Source organism: Lynx rufus, unplaced genomic scaffold (assembly GCF_022079265.1).
Source record: "Lynx rufus isolate CCGP_SWC_20201006 ecotype Redwood Valley unplaced genomic scaffold, mLynRuf1.p SCAF_4, whole genome shotgun sequence".
Taxonomy (NCBI): domain Eukaryota; kingdom Metazoa; phylum Chordata; class Mammalia; order Carnivora; family Felidae; genus Lynx; species Lynx rufus.
Genome location: NW_025814856.1, coordinates 123,904,650 through 123,924,993, shown reverse-complemented (window position 1 = coordinate 123,924,993; position 20,344 = coordinate 123,904,650). Strand labels below are relative to the sequence as shown.

Genomic DNA, 20,344 nt, shown 5'->3' with positions numbered 1-20,344 from the left:
TCAGCAACATGTAGAGTAGTTCATACAAATGATTTAAGACATATTCAGAAGTTTCCAGAGATATCCGGTTCTCTTCAGCCTGTAACCCATATGCCAATGAAAAACAAAACTGGAGGATCAGATGATCATTCAGGTCCTTGCTCATTTCATGGGTATTTGGGACATTTTATTGTAGTCCACTTTCCCACAAGGGAGCTCAACTCCTGAGAACATGTAGTTAACTCCACTCAGTTAACTCTGTGCACTTTTTCCGAGTTTGCCCCCCAATCTCCTCTCCCTTTAGGAAACTGAGGGCCGAGAACCAAGATTTCCAAAGCTGTCTATGCATCAGCAGCAGTAGTGACCTTGGTAGGGAAGGATGGAGATGGGATCTGGAGCAGAATGAGTCACCATTGCCTGGAAGTGCCGGCAAACACTGAAGGCCGAGAGCTAGAGTTCTCACTGTGCATACGTAGTTGTTGCACATTCAACTTCCCACACCGGAAAACCCTCTTGTGCCCCACTGGGAGGTATCTTGCTGTCAACTTTGAAACTGAACACAAGTTTTGTTTTTTTTTTTTTTAAGCCAGCTTGTTTGAATATTAAGCCTATTTATAAACCTCATTATTGTAGCACCCATATGGCTCTTACTCAAAGATACTCACTTAAAAAAAAACGAAAGACTGCCAGCCGCTTCGTAATTTAACATCAGTGCTTATTCAACCCTCACTTATCTGGGCTATCAGGAATGATTCCCAAGTCATCTGTTTGACTTTGGAGTATGTGAAACTTACATTTATTTGATTGTGGGCATGCCTGGTACTTTGGGAACTCCAAGCCACCCAAAAAGCAAATAAAGCCCCTCAGAAGCATCCTTGCTCCTGCCTTGTTGTTTCTTGCTGTTCCCTTGCTGTTTGGGCTCTGTCCCCAAGTAGGTCCAGGTTTACTATGGACAGAATCACCCCTTTTTTGCTTGCTTAATTTCATCCTTTTTCTCCCTGGCTGGGGCCAGGAGAGGTAAAATGAAGTTCAGTGTCTAGAAGCCTCTGCTAGATGACACAGCTGTGGAGAGCTTTCGGTAACTTTTTAAAATATTGGGGGTCAGTGCCCTTTGCTCTTTGGTGATGTTCTCATCTCAGTATTCACTTTGCAGAATGTGATCAGCTGGGTATAAACGGACGGAAGCCTTTGAGGGGAAATTTTCCAGCTCCTCACTTCCTGTTCTATACACGTGCATGTACACATACACATACACATAAACACACCGATGATAGTTTTTGGTCAATCCACAATTCCATAGAAACATTCCAGATGAAACAGATATTGGTTTTCAGTGAAGACCAGGAGGCTTTTAATTTGCCTAAGAGGTAAGTGGATACAGGTCAGTCAATGCTGGTTATAGTACATCATGTCTCTGCATTGAGTTACAACTTCTGGTGGGTGCTTAGGGATTCTGTGTTAGCAACTCAGTGGGCTTCAGTTTTTAGGGAGTGCTTGATAAAAAGAATCTTTATCAAAAGACAACTTTAAAGGGGCGCCTGGGTGGCTCAGTCAGTTAAGCAGCTGACTCTTGATTTTCGTTCAGGTCATGATCTCAGGGTCATAAAGATCGGGCCCTGTGTTAGGCTCCATGCTGGGTGTAGAGCCTGCTTAAGATTCTGTCTCCTTCTCTCTCTGCCCATCCCCTACACTCTCTCTTTTTCTCTCTGCCTCTCAAAACAAAGTAACTTGAGATATTTCTAAGGATTATTATGGCGTCTAGTTCATAAATACTCACTTTTACTTTTTTTCTCCTGCCTTCTCAACAATGGTCCTACTTCAACATTAGAAGGACGTGTGTACTTCTGCTAGGTTTACTGGGACCACAGCCAGAGTGTGTGGCACGGTATATAGCCTGCAGGGTCCTTCGGGCTTGGGGGTAAGCTGGACACGGTTTCGGCTCTTTCTCCTCTTAGCAACACTGAGGTTAGCACCTGCTTTCTTCGTGGTTCAAGTGTTATAAGATAAGGAGAATTGCAAGTATTCAATTTTTTTTTAACTTTTAGAAAACAATCTGCAGCCTTTTTTCTTTGCTTCTTTAATCAATGAAAACCTTTTTTTTCAAACAAAATTTGGAAACCTATTGAATTAAAATCCCATTATTATTTATTCAGTACTGTTATTAATATAGTAGCTGACTCTCAAACCCTTACTGAATACCCAGCACTGTGCTAAAGGCTTTACATTATTCTTACACTTGACTCTTACATCATCTTGTGCAGTGGGTGTTATTGTTAACCGGCTTTTACAGATGAGGAGACTGGTGGTTGGGAACGTGATAGAAGTTGCTTAAGGTCACGTAGCTTATTGGACACTCCAAGCTGGAGGAAGCTTTGAGTCCAGGCAAGCGATCAGCATAATGCTGTATTGCCTGTCCACAGAGTGAGGAGGGCAGAGCCCATTCTGGGGCACAGTTTGCAAAGCGCTGTTCTAGACCTTCGTGGATACAGTTCCCTTGGCCTGGCCTTGTGGAGATGACCGGCCTTCTGTCTGATCATGAAGCCACGCCATCTCCATCTCCCATGCTGCCAGGGTTGCCAGATTTCAGAGCACAGCAGCTCCTGGTCATTCTCTACTTTTTATATCGACTCAGTCTAGCTATGTGAATTTTGAGATTTGCAGCGTATTGTTTCAGGTTTCAAAAAATTGTAAATTGGAAGTAAGTTTGAAAAAACAAAACAGAACATTTAAAAATATTCCTTTTGTCTTTCAGGTTATGAATCAGGGATAAATTCTGATGAAGTTCTTAAAAACAAAAGGCCAAAAATAAACTGGGTTCTTTTCCAGTTCATTTCCTGCGTTTGGAAGGAAAGGACCCAGTTTGTTTTATCGTTGTTGGTTTTGTTTATTTTTGTCTAGTGTCTAAGTTCCCTCTTGGCACCCTTTGATTTATTTGCATAATTTTCTTTGAAGCCTTCAGAGTTTGCTTTCTTTCTCAACCAGTTGAAGGTTTTGTATCCTTAGCTAAGTTACTTAACCTCTCTGAACCTCCCTTCCATCAAGTGAAAAGTGAGGTAGCCCTCCCAGGGTCTGTAGATGTCAAAGTGAGTTACTTTGTGTAATGGACATGGGACAGAGGAGATGCTCCACAACTGTGAGGCCCCCAGCCTTCTCTTACTACATTCCTCGTGTGTGTAGAAAACGATGGCTGTTGTAGGTGTCCTCACTGCTCATAGTAAGTCATTGCTGAACAGAAGGAAATGAGTAGAAAGAAAGAAGTTTTTGATCAGTTTCTTGATAAATTCACTTCTTCATTCCCCAGCAATATATTGAGTAGCTGCCATTTGACAGTCACTGTGTTAAGAAAGAGAGAAACACCAGCAGGTAGCAGACAAGCTATCATTGCCATCAGCATAACAGATCCTAACTATCTGGAATGACAAGTGCAATGATGTGGGTGAACTCTGGACACCGTGGGACATACAAAAGGAGCACTGTCCAGTTTGGGAGACCCTAGAAGGTTTTCAGGAGGAAGTGATGTCTCAGCTGAGAGCTGAAGGATAAGTAGGGCTCATTCAGGCCTCACTGATCTTGCCCAGTCCAAATGATCTGTGAGTGGATCTTGAGTGGGGTAATTTCCATGGAAGTACATTTTCTCCAGTGTGTTAAGTGCCGACCTTTAAACTCCAGTATAAGATGACACTATTTGGATTGGATCTGTCTTGGTTCTGAAACTATCTGGGACAAGATGGGAAGAGAGAACTTCAGGTCTGTGAAACCAAGGATGCATCTATGAGGGTGAGGAGTGAGTGTCAGGAGTGGATTATACTGAAAATCAGATTTTTGGTCTCTGTTTCTTTGGGTCTACCAAAAGCACAACCAGTATTTTGGTAAGTGTGAGTGGCAGCTGCAAATGATTCATTTATTTTGCCAACAAGCATGTTGTGTGCCACCCATGTGCTGGTTGATGTGCAAGCCCTTGGAGTAGATACACAGATCTACATAATAGGATCCTTGACCTCAAGAAGCTCAAAATAGGGGCAAGGAGATGCAAAATTTTTAGAATGTCTATATGGCATACATGTACCTGGCTATGCCCTCTGAGATCATTCCTTCTATTTTACAGATGTGGACACTAAAGCTTGATTTAGCATAGAGCATACCTGAGGTCTCACGGCTGGGAGTGGGGGTAGTGGTTGGGTTTTGAGTCTGTCACATTCCAGAGCCTTATTGTCCTTCCACATACTTGGAGATGAGACAAGGCAATGCAAAAGGTGACCCCTTCTCCCAGGTATCATCTTTTAAAACAGGGTATAAATTATAATACTTTTCTTAACTTTGTCCTCAGCACTTTTTTAGCCTATCTCCTCCCATATCTGGCTAGGCTGGGCTGGGCTGGTTTGAGGTCGCTAGACATGCTCTCCTTACCTGTTTGTGTCATACTTTCGTATTTGTCCTTGCTGAAATCCTAGCCATCAGTCAAAACTACCTCCTTCACGAAGCTTTCTGAGCCACCCCCCTTGTATTGGTTGTTATCATAAAATAACACTTAAGGTACATGTCTTCATTTCTGTTTTTAGAATCCAGATTTCTTTCAGAGAGTGGATTTTAACAGTGGTATTGTGAGGATTAGCCATGTGTTTTGAGTGCTTGTTACTAGTGGGTGCTGGAAATGGAAGCTCTTCTAATTTTTGTTCATCTTTGTTTGTCTCAGTGCTCCCAGCATTTGCTTTGCATGTTTCTTGGCAAATGCTAGGAGAATTCTGTGGAAGCCAATAACAAAGGTTGTCTTCTTCTGACCTTTGAAGATACCCTCTGCTGATAGAATTAGTTGGGCTTCTGGGTAGAAGCCAGGAGCATCCATCTGGCCTGCCTGCCCAATTGTCTTTGGTTCTTGCACACTCTCAGTGGATTATTATTATTATCTTGCCAGAGATTTCTTAACACAGTTTAGTAGACAACAGTCCTAACAAGGGCCAAGGGCATGGGCCACACCACAACTCATTGTGCTTTGTGCCTGTAGATGGAACCTCTGCCCTTGGCTACTGCCTGAAGAGTGATCTGTCACTGCTGATGGGGTCCAGGAACAGCTTTTAGAGGGGGTGCAAGGCGCTGTTTTAGGCACTAGGTTACTGTGGAGAACCACACAAAGAATCTGCGTTTGTGAAACTGACATTCATGTGGGCGATCTCATTTATTTCTTATCACAAGGTCTTGGGAGAGGTTCTCTGGTTATTCCCACATTATAAATGAAGAAACTGAGGCTCAGAGGAGTTGAAGAACTGGCCACATATTGTAGAGCTAAGTGCCAGAGCCAAGATCAGAACAGTTTGTTCTAAAGTTCAAGCCTTAACCCGCTCTGTTAGTTGACCTCCTCTCTTTATATATGATAAAATTCAAACATGTAAATATCTTTATATATTCATATAGTCCTATATATCTGTATATCTGTATATGTGACTATATACAGGTATAGAATAATCGTAAAAATAGTAAATATAAAGGCAGTGATCGATTAATCCACTACCCGTGGTCATGGTTTTCATTCTGGTGTTTCCTTTCAGATAGATATTTGGTACATTAGGCAAGATCATCCTGTAGGTTCTGCGTTGCATGCTGCTTTCTTCATTTACACCTAACACCGTCATTCATTTTTTCATCTGAACAGAGATGTAACAGGTCATAGTGATTCTGAATTTGAAACATCTGTGCCCTTTTTAAAAAAAATGTGTGACGTACAGCTCTATGAGCAAATCAGTGGCTTGGTTTCCTGGATGCAGTGACTGTAATGGGAGCGTAGGTGTGGAACTCCTTAGTTCCTTACAACTGGGAAGCATTGCACTTCTTGGAGATGCAGCAAGGAAGACACATTTTCCTCTCCCACCACTTTCTTTCCTTGAATCCCCTCCAGTTAAGATCCTATTCAGACTCTTTTGAGAGACTTTAGAATCGGCAAAAACTGACATGAACATAAAAACCATTGAGATATTGGGATAGTAAACTTGATGGCCACTTTCCCCTTGGATGCCACCATGACCTGGGTGAGATAGCCAGGGCAGATATTATCTCCATTTGATAGATTAAGAAGCTCTATGCCCAGTAGATTTGCCCAAGGCTAAATAGCAGAGGTGCACTAGAACTCCAGCCATTTATGCTCCGGCGGAAGTGTTCTTCTAGAAGACTAGCCCACAGCTGAGCCATTAGCAAGTTCCTACTGCTGCTCTTACCCCTTTGCTTCTAGACTTTCTCATTGTCCCTTTCCTCCCTTCTTCCTTCTGGGAAGAGCTTATGTCTGATCTTATCGTTTAGCGGAAAGACTCATTTTCATTGTAAAAGGCACATTCTTAAAGGGACTCCAGTGCTATGTGGTGTAGGCAATAGTAATAATAGTTACAATACAAATAGCTAATAGTTATTGGGTGTTTAAAATGTGCCAGACAAAAGAAATGCTTTACAAGACCCTGCCCATTTACTCCTCAACAACCCCATGAACCTAACAAATAGAAAGGCTGATATTTGAATCTGGGTCTTGTGGTCTTTAAAGCCTGACCTCACCCCAGATACTACACTGCCTTCAAAGGGGAAGGGGAAGAACATAGGAGGGCAGAGCCTCTGAGCTCCTGGGAGGCTATTTGTAACTGTTAAGACTGCTTGTATGCATCTGACCACAATATGACACAATAATCTGAAACTTTTAGCTGGTATTGGAAACTCACAAGCCTCACAGAAAGAACCTTCCATGCCCATCCCTGCTGAAGTTCCCCTTCATACCCATCCCTGCTGAAGTTACCTTTTCTAATTCACTGCCTGCCACAAACCCTTTTCTGATGTGTGTTTATGCTTCTTTTCCTACAGGAGGAAATATAAGAAAACATCCCAGAGGTAAGAGTGTCTTTCTGAGAAAGGGGAGCTGGTTGGTTGAGTCATTAATGGTGCAACTCATCACAAGTCTGGCTCATGGTGGACGTTCAGTGTAATGAACAGTCTCTTGGTTCCTTCTCAGTGAGGTCCCCGCTTAATCTTTGGATCACTACTGCTGCTGGAATTAAAAATTGATTGCAGACATTTAGGGTGGCACTGTGAGTATATACCTTCCTGTGAGAATGGATCTGATGGATGAAAAGGCCTGTTAACTGCTGATCCACCTAGTGACTTTACTAAAACTTTGACCGGAGAGGGGCTGGCCTGGGAGGTGCTGAAGGTTTGTGGATGGGAGTATAAAAGCATCTTTAAGTATACTTTTAGCGTTTGAATTTTCCTTTGCCTGCAATTCCTATTTGCCTGATTCTCTGACAAAATGCTGTTGAGCTCAAAATAGGTACAAATTCCTTCAAGGGCATTATTGGTCTTTTTGGTTTAACCATGGAAAAGATAATTTAAAGTAGAAGATCATCTTTTATCATCCTCCCTTACTTTGTTTTATTGAGAAGAGTTTGGAAAGCACATTCCAAAGAAATAACATTGCTCAGACCTTTTGTTTGCCAAGCATTAGAAGCCCGCAGTTCACTCGAAAAGGCTAGTGTCTACTTTTCATCGATTAGATTTGATTTTGGTGTTATAACATTAAACAGATTACATTCAGATAAAAAAAAATCACCAATGCAGTAGGTTTTAACAATGGTACTTTCGGATGACTACTTTACTCTTACCTTTTCTAATGAGCATCATCTCATGGTAGAGAGTGCTGTCCTATGGTTTCCAAATAAAGTCGATAATCTAAAGTAGTGGTGTTACAATTTGATATGTGATTTAGAGGTGCACACATCGTTGAGAGAAGATGAACAAAACCTTAGGGCTTCTTGGAGGTTGCTATACTTTTCTAAATATAGTGAGCTTATACAGATGGCAAAATAATTCTGTCTTGTTCAAGTTCATCGGGTTCATGGTAGTAATTGCATGTGAACCACTGAGCAGGATATAAATTAATCACTCAGATTAGAGGGCATAATAGTCTTCAGTAGTAAAAGGTAATTTATCATTTTTACTTGTGGTTAACCTGGGGCATGAGATATTTCAAAGTTGCTTTGATTTTATTTTAAGAAGGGATAAATAGGTTGGAGGGAGTTTTACAAGAGAGTGGCTCAAACCTGTCAAGTTTCAAATTACTATGTAGATTATTTTTGAAAGCATATTTTTGCATATCTTACATGAATGCTGTTGCATTTCTTATTATGTCGATGTAATAAAAAAAATAGACTGTCTTGTGCCAGCTTCATTGAAGTCATGTAAAGTGCAAATTAATAGAGGGTTGGTTTGAGCTCTTCTATTTTTAATCATATACATATTTTCATGTGAAATAGATCCATGCCTACTAATCTGTCATTGATAACAAACCATCCCTAAACTTATGGCTTAAAACAACCATTTTATTCTGCTCACAGTGTTATGAATCAGGAATTCAGGAAGGACTTGGCTGAGTGGTTTGCACCTGACCCAGCTGGAGTGAGCTGGGGCTACTGGAGATGGAGGGGTCACTTTCAAGATTGTTTCTTTACTAACATGTGGGAAGACTTGGTGCTCCTTGTTTCTTTCTCTCTTTGCACATGGCTTTCACCTTCCAGCATAGAACTTGGGCTTCTCACTGCATGGTGGTCTCATGGTAGTTGCGCTCTTTGCTGGCTTCCTAGGTCATGTGTTTCAACAGACAAGAAGCAGAGAATGCTGGTCTTAATTATACAGCCTGGGTCCAGAAACTGGTACAGTGTCACTTCTGTATTTTATTGGTCAAGATATCACAGAACCCACCCAGATTCAAGAGAAGGGCACATAGATTACATCTCTTGATGGAAAGCTGTTAAAGAATTTGAGACCTTCTTCATACACCAAACCTATAACTTTTTTCAGAATGATCTTGTTTGAGGACTTTTCCAGGGATCTGTAAATTTGGATTAAGTGAATACCTCATTTGATAAATGAGAGACACTTTTAAATATGTCTTGATACCTCTTTCAGATGCTGGTCTGTTTGAATGTATGCTTGTCTATTTGATGATTCATTTGTAGCTGTGATTCCTTTTTCATGTTAGCGACAAGCATCCTAGTGCGGACTCAGCTGGTTAGTTGCATGCTAAGTGTAGTTGTTTGGCCTCAACTAATAATTAGTCAGATAAAGCTGATGGCTTCACGTAGGAAAACTAAATGACATAAATGTTATATTAAAAAGCTTTAGATCTCATAGGTTTGTTTTGGACATTAGGAGCCCAGGATACAAAAATAATCTACCTGTGTTTAAACTAGGACGAGAGTCCTAGGCTTCATTTCATTTCACTTATGTATTTATTTATCTTTCAAAGCCATGTTAAAGAAAAAGAAATCATGGGGCACCTGGTGGCTCAGTCCTTTAAGCATCGACTTTGGCTTAGGTCATGATCTCAGGTTGGTGGGTTGGAGCCCCGTGTCGGGCTCTGGGCTGACAACTCAGAGCCTGGAGCCTGCTTCCGATTCTGTGTCTCCCTCTCTCCCTGCCCCTCCCCCGCTCATGCCCTGTCTCTGTCTCTCATAAATAAATAAACATTAAAAAGAATTTAAAAAAATCCTCTGGCTTTCAAAGTCATCATCATCCTACTACAACTTAACTGAAGTAGGTATCTTTTTAAAAATATTTTATCAAGGACCAGGCAGATCTTAGTAGCCCCAAAGAATGTTATGATAGTGGTTTTACTGAATTTCACTTTAATATTAAGGAAAATATACTCGTCTCTTCCAAGACCAGAATTTCAACCGAAGGAATGATGTTATAGGAACTCTTTACTGGCTTAGCAAGTACACTAGTAACTAGTAGGTAAGCTTCTCCCTGCACAGAAACCCTTATTGGATTAGGCCTTCAATCAACACAATTAAGGGGAACCATCCTTTCACCTTGTGAATGAATGAGTCTTGTCCACGAGGGCCAATTGTTCCAAGGGATTCGTTGAAGTGGTGACATGGTAATTTGACAGCTAGAGGGATTACTCAAGAGACCTGCTTACCCCGAAAATTCTCATCAGGTTGTTTTTAATACAGCTGCAGATTCAAGTTATCAGGTCTGGCTCTGAGAAGTTTATATCTTTGAGAAAGTATGCCAGATCATGTATATAATCATCACAAATACCTAGAAATAATCTAATATTTCTCGGTTGCTACTAAAGAAAGGAATTGCTACCAGAGATGGTGTTATAAGCTGAATTCATGTTAGAAGTCCTTCTAACGCACACATGCACCCACATGTGTGCACGTACTCACACCCCTATTTTAGTGTGCCTGGAAATGCTGTGATTGGTCCGCAGAATCAGAGGCAAAGGTACAAATGAGGACTTATCCACAGACCTCAGGGACCTCTGCAGACACATGTCCAGTTTTCATGTCTGGACTGTGGAAATAATTTGGTCAGACTGCTGAGGAGTTAGAATTTCAAGCCACATCAGATAGGGAAAACTTCATTAGCAAAAAGGTTTTTGTTGATTTGTTATTAATTGTAGCTTGGTTGCCTGGTTGGTTGGTTGTTTGATTATCAAATCTTAGCTCTGTTTAGATAATGTAGGAAGTTCTGGTTCTGACTATATCTGATTTACTCACTTTATAAATCTAGACATTTCTATGACCAAATAACTTTAGCCAAAGGTGGTCGCTCTCATCTTTTTGGTCATCAAATTAGATTGATAGTCACATGCAAAGTACTTCACAAAAATCTTTCAATTTAACACATTTACTTAATACGATTGCCATACACTTAAATAAGTACTGGAAATAAAAACATATACAGTTGACCCTTGAACAGCATGGGGGGTAGGGACACCAATCTCTGTGCAGTTGAAAATCTGTGTATAAGTTTTGACTCCCCCCAAATTTAATCACTAATATGGTTTACTGTTGACTGTAAGCCTTACCAATAACATAAACAGTTATGTGTATGTATAATATACTGTATTCTTACAATATACTTAGAAGAAAATGTTAAGAAAATCGTAAGGAAGGGAAAATACATTTAAAGTGCTGTACTGTATATGTGTGTGTGTGTGTGTGTGTACATATATATATATATATATATATATATATATATATATATAAAATCTTGTGTGTATGGACATGCACAGTTCAAACCTGTGTTTTTCTAGGTCAACAGTGTAAGGAATCGCCTCTATTAAGAGGTACGCAGACTTGTAGTTAAGGCACATGTGAACAAAATAATTAGAATATGGTAAGTGCTTTTAGTATTGAAGGTCATTGGGAATAAGTCGGTCATTTGGGAAGATATTTCCGTTATACATTACACTCGTCTCTCACTAGATCACAAATAATATTGCTTCTTATTCACGGTGCTTGGAAGTATGGGCATATTAAAGTCCAACAGGATAATTGAGAATTTTTTCTCTGTTTTCTTCATGTGTTCAGTTATCTTAAAAGTGGATGTTTTACTGATCCTTTAGGCTTTCTCTCAAAAAAGCAATTGTCTCAAAAATATTCTGGACATTAGAAGGAAGAGAGCCCAGGATAAAAACGTGTGGAGATAATCAGTAGAGTGGCTATCTCACATGTAGATAATAGAGCCTATGTGTTGCAAGGCAAAACAAGGAACTATTTTTTTTCCTCCAACTGTCTTATGCCTTCTTTCACTTGGAGTTTTATGTGGCTTAGTAATCACATTTGATGAGCCCAATAATTGATTAAATACAACAAATGATTCCCGTAGTCAGGTCTGCCTATGCTGTCACGAATCAGCATGCTTAATGAGTCATCAGCAGAACTGCCACCTTAGCTGTTAATAACAGATTGTCATGTGTGGGGGGTGGGAAGATGAGTGGATATCACCCTTTGGGAAGGCTACTTTCTAAGCACTTGTATCCTTGTGTGAGCAAGTGCATCTTCTGCTGAGCTGTGCCCCCTTTCTCATTCTGGGACATATAAAGGCTCATTGGTGAATTCTGAAGCTCTTTCAGTATCACAGACAGAATTAGTGGACTGTTGTTCTTACTTTTGCTGTGAAAAATGACAATCAAGTAACTTTTGGAGAAAGTTGAAGGGGATATTGGATAAATCAATGCGCATAGTTTCACATACTTATGGATAATTTTGGATACCACTACTTAGTAGTATTGATATTTAGAGTCTAAATATTGGTGACATCAGGGACATGAGGATCTTCTAAGAGATAAAGTCCTTTGAAAAATATTTTCCAATATTTGTGATGACTAATACATTCTCAGAGTAGTAAGGACATGTGTATCAGCTGTGAGAATATGTCTAATTTACATTCCAAGATTGCCAACTGAATCAAGTGACTTTACAGTGAATGGTAGCAGGTTAAGGTACACCAGAAAGAACAGCAAAATGGTTTGGTTAGAGCACAGATCACAGATGGACACGGAGATGCACAAAGGATAATGCCCAAGGCAGTTAATTTCAGGTGAAGAAAGGAAGGTGATGGAGGGTCTACATAGATAGTTTGGTCAGAGGTCAGAGTATCAGGCAACTACCACTCATTCATTCCTTTCTCATTCAGTTGCCCTCCTAATATAGCAGCAGGAGTCTGAGGAGCACAGGTGCAGAGATCTAGAGCCAGAGAGGTGGTGTAGCAGGAGTTAGGAACTGAGTGTGGTAAGAGAGGGTGCTGAGATGCTGTAAGTAGCTCAGGCACTGAATCTGAGTAGTATATGTAGATACTAGTAGCAGTAATGACCTTGTCAGTGGGTTGCCATTTTCTGAGTCAAAAAGATCATCTAGGCACAATTCGGTCTTCATTTCTCTTCCATCTTTGTATATGATAATTATAATTATTACCATTTTCCTACTCACCCAGGATCAACAACACTTTTGAGTCACTTCATATGATCGTCTGTTGTGTGTGTTTCTTCAACTTTAACTTTTTGTTCTCCCCCTTTGCCCATGGTAGACAGGTTTCTAATAGGTTGTGGGCTTTTACTTCTCACTATTTTCATTCTCATGATCTTGGTCCAGTCTCATTACCCATTTCTTAGAGTATCCAATGAGTTTTCTTAACCCCTCTCTTTACTCTGATTTCTTCATCTCATTCTGCATACCTATGTCTGATCACTTTTCCCACAGTGTCTCTGACTGTGCCATGTCAACAACAACAGCAAACCTCCTTTGGCTTCCTTTTGGCTAATAAAGGCTGTCTTCTTGTGTAGGATTTTAAGGGTTTCTCATCTGCATCCATCTCACTTTCCTGCTTTGTCTCTGTTACCCCCTTCCATTCATCCTAAGTTCCAGTCAAGCTCTCCTCCTCACTGATTGCCATATTTACCTTGTGTTTTCTGTTATCCATTCCTCATTCATAATCTTTCTAGTATTTTGAATGTTTTCATTTTTACCTGTTGAAAGCCCATGTTATCTTGAAGATCCAATTCAAATATTGCTTCTTTCCGTGAAGCCTTCTTAGATCTTTCCACGTAAAAGAGATCTTGCTTATCCAGTTATGCTGCTCTAATTCCATGTGCAAGAAATAATTGGGTGCATGTCATTCTTCTATGCATCAATGTGATTTTGTTGAGTAGGAAATATGCTCCTCAAAAGCATGGTGCATTGGATGTGATTGGTATTTGTTAAATGTGGGTTGAATGTATGAGTGAATCAGATTGGGATCCTCCGTATATTTTTTTACCCTGGGTCAGAACCAAAGTCAGAATTACCAAGTGGAACTGTGGGTAAACAAGCTCAGATTGATAAATGACTCATACTTACAAATGGCTTTGCCGATCACCACATACTCCCACATCTCGTTTGGTCCTCCCACTGGTCAGGGTAGAGTCCTACGAGGTCAGCAAGCCAGATGGTCAAGAACCAGAAAGTGTGTAATTGTTTGGATCATTGACTCTGCTTTTCTCTTCTATTTAAGTTCTTTCAATGTGGAACTTTAGCTTTGGGTAGAAACTCTGAGAGTATTTTTGCTCTATTACCAGGGCTTCAATCTTTTATCTTTTCTTGATTCAAACCATTAATTCTAGAGATGTTTAGGGCAATGTATTTGTTTGCAGTTCATTATTCTAAATATTTGATAACTGTATGGTGTACATCATTTGGCTGTTCTGTGGTGTTTGCCAAAGTGGTTTTGAGCATCATTTTCTTAGATTGCCCAGTAAGACTTAAGTGTGTCTTTAAGACTTCAGTAGCAATCATGCTGGACGTATCACTATGCTTCACAAGTTAAGCCCAGACTTTAAATTGCCTGGGTAGACAAGTCTCTACTCCCTCCTAATCCTACTGGCCCTCAATACTAAAGAGTCAGAATTGACTTGATTGATTCCAAATTGAGGCCAAGTCCAATGCCCAACAACAGCAGCTTAAGAGGCAGCTCTTGGAGTCTCTGGAGACACTGGATCCAACAGCGTAGATCAGACTTTCTTAGCTTTGGCACTATTGCTGTTTCCATTGTGAGGATATCCTGTGCATCGTAGGATGTTTAGTAATATCTGTGGGCTCTACTCACTAAATGCCAGCAGCAATCCCCATCCCTTGGTCGTGATGACCAAAAATGTCTCCTGGGTGGGGGGTGAGGTGGCCAGAATCACCTCTAGTTGAGAACCACTGGTGTAGATGAAAAATTAAGAATCAGATTTGGATCCTGTCGCTAGCTTAGCTTTGCCAAATTACTCCTAGTGGTCCTAGTGTCCTTATCTGTAAAGAGATTGAGGTTGAATATACGGCTTTCTCTGGTTCCATTTGGCTCAAAAATGACTATTCTCATATTCTATTTACTGAGGCCCTTCCACTAGAAAGCCCAGGCCACCACAATCTTTGCAGTGATGACAAGCACTTGAGGACTTATAACTGCATCATGGGAGAGGAGCAGCATTGAGGCTGAGAATGGAGGTCACTAAGCTGGTAGCATAGACTGGCCCCATACCGATGGCTCTTTGGCCACCAGCCAGATCACCCTAGGTTTAGATATTTCTGATTTCACCTAAATAATGTGAACTGACCATGATAAAGGCATGGAAAGACAATTTCCAAAGCAGAATTTGGCAAAAATACAGGTATGTCTAAAAGGCACCCTGTTGGTTAAATTTATTGTGTATCTACTCTGTACTAGGTGTTTCACACTCATTATCTAGTTTAATCTTCATGGTGATCCTGTTTGACAGATGAGTAACTCAGAGAAAATGAGTAACTTGACTGAGGTCACAAAGTAGAAAAGTGGTTGGGCTAGGGTTTAAAGGCAAGACTTTGAGATGCCAAAACCTTCTTGGGTTCTTTCTATTCAAGCGGTTTCATAATTTTTTACAGCTCAGGAACTCCCACACCCCGACCTCCAACCTCCCAAAGGAAGCAGCTTAAAGCTGAATATAATCAGAGTCAGAAAGAAATGTCTTTTGGAGTTCATTTCCCCTCTCCACCAATTGTTCTTTTTTTCATTGGGACATTTTACATTTGAAAAATTTCATATTTGGCTTCAACCCACAGTTGAAGCTCTCAAGAAAGTTTAATGAAGCCTTAAAAAAAGAAACCTAACAAGCTATATTTAAATAATGTGATTGAAGGGGGAAAAATTCACCTCTACCACCAGGTTCTTTTTTTCAAAATCATTTATTTTAGTACAACAGCTTAAAGTACTTTGAAGTGATATAATCAGTCATACATGAATACGTAACTTTTTATGCATAAAAAGTAAATAACAAAAAGAGAATCAGATAAAAGAAAACTTGTTCTGTATTTTTCTATCCTCTGATTTAATAAGATAATTCCTTTTCGGAGTTCATGAGGTCACTGCCTGAATTTTTCCCTTTGTCTCTGCATGAGTGGACTCACCTCCGCTCTGTTTTGTTTATTCCCATGACTTTGGGATATAGGGAGATGGGACCTGAAGGAACATTTTAAGCAAGTTGGAGGCAATAGACTAAGCAGAGAACATTCTTTGGAAGACATGTGTCTGTAGTCTTCGCTTATCCATGAAATCTGAGTCCTGGCAGGAATTCTGTGTAATGTTTGGGTAGGTTCCCCTACTTACCCAAACCTCAGTTTCCTCTTGGTCAATAACACATGGAAATAATAATACTTGCTTCCTCTAGGATTCTTGTGAGCTGAGAATGAAATAGTATATATGAAACACATAGGAAGTCTTTGGCACATGATGTGCTCAGTCACTGAGTGCTTGGGAGATCTCTCGGAAAATCAGAATTCTGTGGCCACTTTGCCAAGGGCTTGCACTTTGAGTGCAGGCTCACCTGAGGAAGCGGGAAGTAGGAAGAAGATAGGCCCTGCTTTTTAGGGGCTCTGCGAAGGGTAGAGACTGTGTCTTATTTACTGAAGGATGGAATCAGCATTAACAAGTGATGGGGCACATGTAACAGAACAGAAAGAAGGTTGGGGTAGATGGGGCAGGCGTGCAAGCTATGCCAAGTCAATAGCCATTGGAATATGGTCCTTAATTAGGAAATATAAGTGTGAAGTGGCTCAGTCTGGTGTGGTCAGGGAAGATCTTTCCATAGGAAGGCACCCATGGTTCATCCTCATATTTAGTTTTCAATTTTGAGGGGAAAGTTATGTTCTTTAAACTATGACAGAGTAAATAGCACTGTATTTTATTGGTTGGTAGCATGCTTTCTAGAATCAGCCTCCCTGGCTTCCCTGCTTTACCATTTCCTATATATGACAGTTAGTAAATTGCTTAATTTCTCTAAGCTAGTGATTCTCAAGTGGTAGTGACTCCACACTACTGAGTGGAGGGGGAGTGTCCTTCCCACCACCGAGGACATTTGGCAATGTCTGGAGATATTTTTGGCTGTCACATCTGAGAGGGGGGTATACTACTGGCATCTAGTAGATAGAGGCCAAGGATGCTGTTAAACTTCCTATAGTGCCCAGAACATCTCCACCTTAACAAAGAATTATCTGATTCATTACGTGAGTAGTGTTGATGTTGAGAAACCTTGCTCTGAGCCTCACTTTCTTTGTCTGTACAAAGGGAATAATAATAGTTCTCACCTATAGGGTTGTTGTAAGGATTAAATAAGATAAAGATTGAAAACATTAAGTGTGCTTTCCAGCTTTTTGTAAGTGTAAAGAGTATTTTAGCTATTATTATTAATGTTACTATTTTGACCTATGATTCACTCTTTATGTAGCAGATTTATGAATTCTGTTTCATAGTTTATTTAGTTGACATGGAAAATTTTATAGTGTATTAGATGCATTTAAATTTTATAAGAAAAAAATTTTAAAGTACTTTAAATCAGGCATTGAAAGAGATTTTGAAATTGTTTTGAAAAGATAATATTGTTTGGTTTATGTAAATATAGTATAGGCTGAAACAAATCAGAAATCATAAGTTCTACATGCTATTATATTCTATTAACCCTGAGAAACATAAAATCACAGATTTTAAAAGAAACACTCTGATACTGTTGCGTATTGTCACACAGGAGGCAATAAAGCAAAACAAATTTACTGAGAAATGAAGTCCCATCTGTTTCATGAATTATCAGTAATTTCAGTGAAAACTAGTAGCTACAAAGTAAGCCCCAGTATAAATTGGAATGGATTCCTACTTATCCGCCAGACAACAAAAATGTCCCTTGAGGCTGATACAAGTCTTCCGCCAGTCGCGCAGGTCTGAAAACATGGCTCTGTGTAGAGTCACAGGGCTAGCCCCTCTCAGCAGCTGCGTTTGTGTGTCACAGGGCTTTGCCAGCAGAGCTGGGGTGTCCCGGTGGTCCTGATGCCTCCTGGGGTAAATACAAATGGAGGATTTATGGGATGACTTTCCTACAATCAGTTCCTTAATCTTTAAGTTTGCGTTTTATCATTTAGATCATAATCAGGAGTCTCTTAGAGCTGGCGCAACAATTAAATAGCTTAAGAAATGAGCCTGATGTGTGCAATATGGACTGTGAGTTACACGATCAGTCTCTACTGGTATGCCAAATTGATAAGTCCAAGCAATTTTGCCATGATTTTGCAGTAATTTTTACTAATTTGAATGTACTGTGTTGTTAGTAATAGTAACAATTGTAAAATATTTACTAGTTGCCACTGTTCACTCATGACCCATTATCAAGAGAAAAAGGTTAGAAAATTAACCCTTTTGGTAATGCAAACAGTGCCTGTTTGATAGGTAAACAGAAGCCTCATTTCTTCACGGATCATATTGCTGGGCCGGGCGGGGGGGGGGGGGAGGGTAGGGTAGTGGGTGGATGAAGGTACTGAATAATAACAATACTGATGATGGTGATGGTGGTGACTGTGATGGTGACAGTGATGGTGTTCCTGGTGGCCCATGCAGATAGCTATTGATTAAGACTGTGGTTTATGCTCATTAGATCACACTGACTTCATACTTCCACCTGTTTGCTTTACATCTGTTTTTTTTCCCCTGCTGACTTCTCTGTATTCAGAAATGTGTTCCGTTAGCATGATTTAACAGATGAGGTTCTGATGAAGCCATCACATGGCTTAAATATTAGTTTCCCATTTAACATCATTATTTTGAATAGAAAGAAAAAATTTTAATTAGTTGCTTATTAATGAATCATGTTTAAAGGGTACTTTAGATCTTTAGATTGGTGGGGTGGATGATTCCTCTTCCTTGATTATCAGTGACTTCTGCCTTTGGTTTGTGTGGGATATTGTAGGCGCATAATTATACCAGAAGTCTATTAACAAGACAATGTAATATTGAGACTCAGGGCATAGATTTTGGGGTCTGAGGGGCCTAAATGTAAATCTCATCTCCACCCCTTCTTAATTTTGTGATATTTCAGCCTGTTAAGTGTGCATATTTTCAGGGTATGGGCTACTAAAAGTTCCTAATTCTTAAGGTTGTTGATAAGGTTTAAATGAGACAATGTATGTATATGTATATGTATATGTATATGTATATGTATATGTAATGTATATATGATGATATGACATATGTATATGTATATATGACAATATATTTATGAGACAATGTGTGTATGTATATGTATATAAATGTATATGACTCTGTTCCTAGGTATGTGGTAAGTGATTAATAAATATTAGCTGTTAATATAATGCTCTCCTTCCCAGTAAAAATTAATGGCTATAGAATGCCATTTTCATCATAATAAAGAATGAGACCTTGCAAACTCTCTGCGATACTTGGCCTCCCACAAGGACTTACTCTGCTTGTGTAGGAGATTAATTCTTCAGGATCTCATTTGTCAGAGGAGTAGTTGGACCAGTGCCAACAAATTATGGGCAGAGGTGGGAGAATCTGCCTTGTGCTTCAGGCTGATTCATAAAGTTGTGGAGATAAAGTACAGGTCTCTAGAAAGAGCCTAAAAGAAGGAATCTGACTGTTTTAGCCAAAGATTTTAGGTATTATCTGTTCACTGCTATTCTCTTGGTCCCTATATTTATCTTTCAAGATGTCCTGCAATGCACAGGTCAGTGGCAGGGACCTACTGTACCCACCCAGGATTTAAAAGGGGAGATCAGGCTGCAAAGTGAAAGCCAGTCCACATAGTTTGCACTAACAATAACACCACTGAGAGATTGAACAAAGAGCAAATTAAAAGTATTTAGTTTTAAAAATGAGTTCTGCCAAAAGTATTGAGTAAAATGAAGTTAGCATGTTTTATTTATAGGTGTAGATTTCAGCTTGTCTGACTTCATTCCCAGACTCTTCACTTCACTGCATATTTACTGGGAATCAGCTATGTGATGGTCATGCACTGTGAGATATTAAAAAATGAAAAGAAAGAGTAAGGTGTGGTTTCTCAAAGAGCTAATGACACAATGGGAGACAGATAGGGACCCAGACAGCTTATTTGAATATAAGATTTTTGATAGAGGTGCAGAGGCATAGCAGAGGGAGTGCTCTGCTTAGTCTAGGGGCTCTGAAAATCTTGCTGGAGGTGCCTCTTGAGCTGAGACTTAAATAAGAGAAAATAGCCAGATGTGGAAAGTTTTTATGGGTATTTATTTAGAAGGAGCAACATGAGTGGATACTTGATTTTAATCACTTTTGTTATCTGAGTCCCAGTCTCTCTGGCTTGAGTGGGTTTTGGTATGTAAGGGGAGGGCAGGATCACTGTGCTGTGGGTCTCCTAGCGGGTGCGCCATGAGCAGAGAGCTGCTGCGTAGAGAAGTAGGTAATCACTTCTCTAAGGGCTGCAAGCAAAGGAAAGGAGACAATTAATAAAGACTTTTCTTAATTTGAAGGCGTGTACTGTGGCCACCCAGACCCTGTGGACCACTTGTCTGTCAGAGTGGCTCATCCCAAAGAAACCAAGAACCACTTCAAAATAAAAACTAAAAGGGCAGGTAAAAAGAATCTGCTACACTTTCCATAAGACAATAGAGATGAAAAGTAATGATGAGGAAGTGTTCTGTCCTCTATTTTCTCAGTTTTTATAAGGCTGGTCTTTTTTTTTCCTGTTTTGAATATTTTTATTTGTTTTGATTATACAAATAATTTGTGAATACATTCT

The 20,344-nt window shown here is 39.9% G+C and overlaps 1 protein-coding gene across 1 annotated transcript in view; it reads left to right on the top strand.

The window, feature by feature from the left end:
* Window positions 1-20,344, top strand: part of PDE1C (phosphodiesterase 1C) — a 476,086-nt gene that overhangs the window by 187,390 nt on the left and 268,352 nt on the right. The gene's annotated exons all lie outside the window — the stretch shown is intronic.